Raw genomic sequence first — 7207 nt, forward strand, 5'->3', positions numbered from 1 at the left:
GGCTTGTGGCTCAAGACCTTCAATGTCAAGCCGAAGGTAGTGAAGGGCACTCAAGCGGAGTGCGGAGGCGCCATGTTGGGCAAGATGCCCAACGTCCTTTGGTTCGAAGGGGCCTTCGTGGAATCCGTCAAGGGGTGGCAATCGGGGTGGTTCTATATCACCGAGCCGCGCGACCCTACGTGGGCGGCGGCCCCCGAGTTCAGATCTGGTATCCCCACGCAGCTCACCTCCTGGAAAGAGAAGGGCTTGCTGTGGGGTAGTTCGGAGGAGCTGACGGGACTCCAAGCCTGTATCCAGAAGCTGGTGAAGAAGCTCAGGCTGGTTAACATGGTCCAAGTCATGCTCGTCCGCCGGATTCTCCCATGCCAAGAGCGGGCATTCAATCTGTGGGAGTTCAATCCGGAACAGCACCAGGCGCTGAGCGGGCTCTTCGACACGACGTACGAAGGCGCCTGGAGGGTGCTGTTTAAGGGCGCCGAAGCCCCCGCATCCGCGACTGAAGATCGCGGATTTCGCTCGCAGCGCCAAGCCGACGAGGTAAGTGATTCTACCCCTTTACGGGACACTTGCTTTTCATAGTTTGACTCTATGCGGGTTTTAATTTCCCCTTTTCCTTTGACAGGACTGGATGAGGAAGGCGGAGCAGATTATCTGCCCGGCTCCTATGCCAGAAAACCCAGTAGACGCCCGTCTAGCGAGGCTGCTGGTTCCGGCACCGCACGTGGTGCCGGAGAAGAAGGCCAAGAAGGAGGCCACGGGTGCTCGAAAGAGTTCCCGTTTTCAGGTGTCCGACGACTCCGGGGCGGACTCCTCCCCCGAAAACGAGGAGGAGAAAGAGGACTCTCTCCCAGAGGAGGGAGAGAGGAAGAGGAAGGCTTCCCCAACAGGGGAGGCCGAAGGGTCCAAGAGGGGAAGGACTATTCCCCCGGACAGCTCCGCCAACATCAACGTTGGCGAGGAAGAATGGCCTTCAAGGGCCAGGCCTCCGGCGAGATCGTAAGTATCCGGATTCCTGAATGATTTATAATTTCTTTTTCTGTGTCACATAGTGTCATTCTGATGCCGCATGCTGCCTGTAGTCCGGCCAATGATGATCTCCCCGCTTCATCGAGCGGGTCGTTGGCTCCGTCGGATGTAGACTCCATCCCGACCGCCTCCACCCCTCGCGACACCGAGGACGCCGAGGTGGGATCCCAAGAAGGGACCCATCAGGGGGAGGCTCCGGAGGCGCCACAAGGCGGCCTCCCGGACTTTGCGCCGGACTCCACATCAGAACCCGCAGTGGTTCCGGAGTCCGGCCGGCGGCCCCTTCGCACGAAGGGCAAGACCGTGACGCCGGCGGCTTCCGTCCAACCGGAGGCGCCGGACAATTTGTTGGAGGCGCTCCAGAGCGCTTCCATCGAGGAAGAACACCGCACTATTATGAGTGCGGTGATTCAGAAGGTACAGCTTGCCAAGAGCGGGCTGACCGAAGCCTGCAGTAGCCTTCTATCAGGCTTTGAGGTAAGAAGTTAAAAATATGCAATGTAATACCGCATAGACAGTAGCCCCTGATGCTCGGTTCGGTGTTCGGAAAGAAAAGCCGGACTGAGGATCTGAAAAAAAGAAGATATACGCAGGGTTGCTAAAAAATTATGTCAATATGGGTTGCAGGCTGCGCTGCTGACCTCTGCCGCACTGACTGCGGAGGTCGGTGCTTTGAAGCAGGAGCTCGAGCGGTCCGAGCAAGAGCTCGGCCGCGCCAAGAAGCAGCTCCAGGACAAAGAAGGTGAGTAACACCACTTTGAACTTGTACCTTACAGAAAAGGATTTAGGTTGCAACAAAAAATAACAAGGATAACATGGGTACTGCAGGGGCCACGAACGAGGTGGCGACCCTGAAGGAGGCCGTGTCCGCGGCCGAACGCAATGCGGCCGCGGAACGGGCAGAGCGAGAAAAGCAGGAGGCGCGGGTGGCGGTGGTTCGGCAAGAGCTCCAGGCTCTCATGGAAAAGCATGAGAGTTTGGAGCGTGACTCAAAGACTCGAGAGTCCGAGCTTGCCTCGGCTCTCGAAAGTGCCAAAACTGCCAAGGCCGATGCCCATAAGTCCCTTCAGGAGATTGAGTTGGTGAGGAAGATAGCGGCGGGTAAGGCATTTTTCATGCAAAGCAAGCATGTGAATGTAAATTACGTGTTACTTACCCGAATTCGGAGCTCTCCAGGGGCGTTTGCAGATCTGCCTCGCAGCGTGTCTGATGCCGCCGCATTCTACCGAGCCGAGGAGGGGAGCTCAACGGAGAAGGTCTTCTGGTCTCAGTATGCTGAGGCCGGCCATCCGGTGCCCCCTAGCGACCAGCTGAAGCAGCTGGTCGAGCTCCACAAGGTGGCCGAGCAGGCCATGAAGGGCCTCATAGTCCGGCTGTGGCCTGGAGAGGCCATGCCTGGGAGCTACTTCGGCCTCGTGCGACGGTTGGTGGATGCGTGCCCCTGGGTGGAGGTTATCAAGCGCTCCGCCTGTATTGAAGGTGCTCGTCGGGCCCTTGCCCGCGCAAAGGTGCATTGGGGCAAGCTGGATGCGGAGAAGCTAATCACTGACGCGCCACCAGCGGGCAAGGAATATCGTACGCCCGAGATGTACTATAAGACTGTCCTGAAGGGTGCCCGCAAGATTGCGGATGAGTGCCCCAGGGATGTAATTATTGAGTAAATTCGCAATGTGTTATCCTGTGCGCTGAAAACTTTGTTCATATGCGCTAAGCAACGCTTGTTAATTTAAAATATTACCTTCTGTGCGGCCGTTTATTAAATCTGAGAGATGGCAAGTCGTCGGCTTCAGCCCCCATGCCACGAGTGCTGGGGTGTTCGGGATAAACTTGAGCACTCTTGTTCCCATTTTTGGGTCCATCTAGGGAGGCGCTCAACACAACGAACAAGGCAACCGGACTTATAGTGCTTGAACACTCTCACTTAGCCATAGAATTCTATAATTTTAAATTTCGGCGAAGCCCCTAGTATTCGGAAGACCGAATTCGGGGCGCTATCCACGCCTTCGTCGGACATTATCCGGAACTTCGCTCGAAGCGGCGTAGGTCTTTAAGGACCCGAAAAGACCTCTCGAACAGCGACCAGTCTCTCGCCTTATCATGACAGTCAGTTTTAGCTTTCTCCACTGAGGCGTTAACCCGGCTCAACCGGGGCGCAATCGCAGTGGTTCTCCCAGTGCTACCTTAGCCGATAGAACGGAACGTAAGGTGCCAAACATGGGAGCCGGGCAAACCCAACTATTGACCCAAGACATGATTCGGAGCCGATTCATATAATGCTATAAGTTCGGGGTGCCGCACTTGTGAAAGTGTTCGGACTTTATCACACCATAATGCGGGGAACATAAGCCCCTGGTGTATTTGGCCGTACCAAAATGTACGGATGCAACATGTCGTAAATGAACATATATATATAAGGTAATGCAATTATGGGCAAAAAGTGCTGCATTTTATTCGAGAAGATCTGCTATGAGTGCGGAATGATACAAATAGTGCGGAAAGCAAGGGATTGGACGAATTAAAGGCGTCTCCCTCCAGGGGTAGGCCGCGGAATGGTGTATTTAACAAATTTAATGCTCGTAATGGAGACCACCTGAGTGTTCGTCGCAGCCTTTGTCCCTCCCTGGCTGTTGCATCATGAGTTCGGCAGGTTCGCCGCCGGACAGAGTTCTGTATAAAAAAGAGAGAAATAAAAGATAAAAAGAGCGACACACTTGGGAGCCCCTGGTGTGGTCGAACCGCACTCTGGGTCTGTTGTGGTTGTGCCTCTCCCCCTATGCCCATGGTATCTCCAGGGCGTAATTATGTACGCGGAGAGTTTGTCTTACAATTGTGCGAGGGCTGGGGTTGAGGCCGCATTGCTACGCGTGCTCGGAACGTGCCAGGTGGTCTTGGTTGATGTTGCTCCGGGCGCGTTTGGCCGTGTCCGGTCGTTTAACGGCCGGACTCGAAAATTGCCTTAAAAGGCTGCTCTGTACTTCTGCCGCGAGAGCCGCTGTATGTTCCTCCGTTCGGAGGGAGCGTTCCGTGTTTCCATTGACCGTGATGACTCCACGAGGGCCTGGCATCTTGAGCTTAAGGTATGCATAATGCGGCACCGCGTTGAATTTTGCGAACGCGGTTCGTCCGAGCAGAGCGTGATAGCCACTGCGGAACGGGACTATGTCGAAGATTAACTCCTCGCTTCGGAAATTATCCGGGGATCCGAAGACCACTTCCAGTGTAACTGAGCCTGTACAACTGGCCTCGACACCTGGTATGACGCCTTTGAAGGTTGTCTTTGTAGGTTTAATCCTTGAAGGGTCTATGCCCATCTTGCGCACTGTATCCTGATAAAGCAGGTTCAGGCTACTGCCGCCGTCCATCAGGACTCTCGTGAGGTGAAATCCATCGACGATTGGGTCTAAAACCAATGCGGCGAATCCGCCATGGCGGATACTGGTCGGATGGTCTCTTCGATCGAAAGTGATCGGGCAAGAGGACCATGGGTTGAATTTTGGGGCGACTGGCTCCATCGCGTATACGTCCCTTAGTGCACGCTTCCGCTCCCTCTTGGGTATATGCGTTGCGTATATCATGTTTACCGTCCGAACTTGAGGGGGGAATCCCTTTTGTCCTCTGTTGTTCGGCGGCCGGGTCTCTTCCTCGTCATCGCTGTGTAGCCCCTTGTCATTGTTTTCGGCGATTAATTTGCCTGCCTGCTTGAATACCCAACAATCTCTGTTGGTGTGGTTAGCTGGCTTTTCGGGGGTTCCATGTATTTGACAGGAGCGGTCGAGTATTCGGTCCAAATTGGACGGGCCCGGAGTGGTTCTTTTGAATGGCTTCTTCCGTTGACCGGGCTTGGAGCCTCGGAATCCGGCGTTGACTGCCGTATCCTCATTGCTGTCGCCGTTAATGCGGCGTTTGTTTTTGTTTCGACGCGACCTGCCATTGCGGTCCTTGGTATCCGGACTGCCAGCGTTTTTGCTGAGGTTGTTGCTGCGAGCTAGCCAGCTATCCTCTCCCGCACAGAAGCGGGTCATGAGTGATGTGAGGGCTGCCATGGATTTCGGCTTTTCCTGTCCTAGGTGCCGGGCCAGCCACTCGTCGCGGATGTTATGTTTGAAGGCAGCGAGGGCCTCTGCATCCGGACAGTCGACGATTTGATTTTTCTTTGTTAAGAACCGTGTCCAGAATTGCCTGGCCGATTCGTCTGGCTGCTGGATTATGTGGCTTAGGTCATCTGCGTCCGGTGGTCGCACATACGTGCCCTGGAAGTTGTCGAGGAATGCGGCTTCCAGGTCTTCCCAGCATCCAATTGACTCTGCGGGCAGGCTGTTAAGCCAATGCCGAGCTGGTCCTTTAAGCTTGAGCGGGAGATATTTGATGGCGTGAAGATCGTCGCCGCGGGCCATATGTATATGGAGGAGATAATCCTCAATCCAAACCGCGGGGTCTGTTGTGCCATCGTAGGATTCGATATTAACGGGTTTAAACCCTTCAGGGATTTGATGATCCATTACTTCGTCAGTGAAGCATAGTGGGTGTGCGGCGCCTCTGTATTGAGCAATATCGCGACGTAGCTCGAGAGAGCGTTGTCTGCTGTGTTCGGCCCGGCCGGAGTAGTTGTATCCGGCGCGACGGTATTCGTCGTGGGTCTTGGGGCGCCCACGTGATCCATAGATAGATCTGGATTGTCTTGCCTTGTCCTCCAATATATCCCGCAAGTCCGGCGCGTTCCCCCGTGGCTTCATGCTTTTTGAGCGATGCCGGGGTACGGTTTTGGTGGAGGGCTTGCATGCCTCTCTGTCGCGGCCACGAGGTGGTCGGTCTGCCGTATTGTGCGCTGGTGATGCAGGTTTGTACGCTTCCTCCTCTAGTCGGGGGAGCAACTTGCGTTTTGGGTAACTTTTGGAGGGGCGTTCGAGTTCATACTCTTCGGCCGCGAGGACCTCGGTCCATCTGTCGGCCAGTAGGTCTTGATCAGCTTGAAGCTGTTGCTGCTTTTTCTTTAGGCTGTTTGCCGTGGCCATTAGCCTGCGTCTGAAACGCTCTTGTTCGACGGGATCCTCAGGCACGACGAATTCGTCGTCGTCGAGGCTTGCCTCGTCTCCGGAGGGAGGTAAGTAATTATCATCCTCGACCTCTTCGTCTGCCGCCCTCTCGTGAGGGCTTGCTTCTGCCTCCTCCTGCGCTGGATCGTGCTGGAGGGGGTTGTCTTCGGCACTTTCTGGGGTGTTATTATCTCCTGTGCCGGAATCTCCATTCTTGCTGTGGCGGGATTTAGAGCGGCGCCGCTGACGTCGGCGCTTGGGCTGTTTCTTTAAGGAATCGGCCTCCGTTGCTTCTTCGCCGTCCCCATCTTTTGGGGTGTCCACCATGTATATGTCGTATGACGAGGTGGTCTTCCAGTGTCCTGTAGGCACTGGTTCTTGATAGTCTCCGGCATCGTCGTCCATACCGTCGATGTCTTCGGAGTCGTAGTCGAGTACGTCGGTTAGATCGTCGACGGTGGCTACGAAGTGGGTGGTGGGTGGGCTCTGAATTTCTTCGTCGTCCGCGTCCCAACCATCCTGGCCGTAGTTCGGCCAGGGCTCTCCGGATAGCGAGAGATGCTTCAGCGAATTTAAGATATCGCCGAAGGGTGAGTGCTGAAAGATGTCCGCAGCGGTGAATTCCATGATCGGCGCCCAGTCGGATTCGACTGGCAGGTTCGGAGTCCGGCAGAGAGTCCGGCACCTCGGAGTCATGAGCTTTATGCGGGACAAGGTAAGTGTTCGGCTCCATCGCCGTAGAAGTTGCAGCTCCCGAGGCGGTGTCCAGCCATCCGTCCTCGATCTGAGCGATCGGCTCCGGACTATGGGTCGGAGCGGATTCGTGTGCGGCCTCCAAGGTGCTGTCCGGCGGCAGAGTTAGGTCGTGCCCATCGTGACAGCGCGGCACGCTCGGCTGTGGCTCAGATCCATCGAAGATCAAGTCCCCGCGGATATCGGCCGTGAAGTTTAGGCTTCCAAACCTGACCTGACGGCCAGGGGCGTAGCTTTCGATCTGCTCCAGATGGCCAAGTGAGTTGGCCCGCAGTGCGAAGCCGCCGAATACGAAGATCTGTCCGGGGAGAAAAGTCTCACCCAGGACTGCGTCGTTGTCGATTGAAGAGGCCATCAAGCCTATCGGTGACGACACAGAGGAACTCTCAATGAAA

This window comes from Triticum aestivum, chromosome 4B (assembly GCF_018294505.1).
Source record: "Triticum aestivum cultivar Chinese Spring chromosome 4B, IWGSC CS RefSeq v2.1, whole genome shotgun sequence".
NCBI lineage: Eukaryota > Viridiplantae > Streptophyta > Magnoliopsida > Poales > Poaceae > Triticum > Triticum aestivum.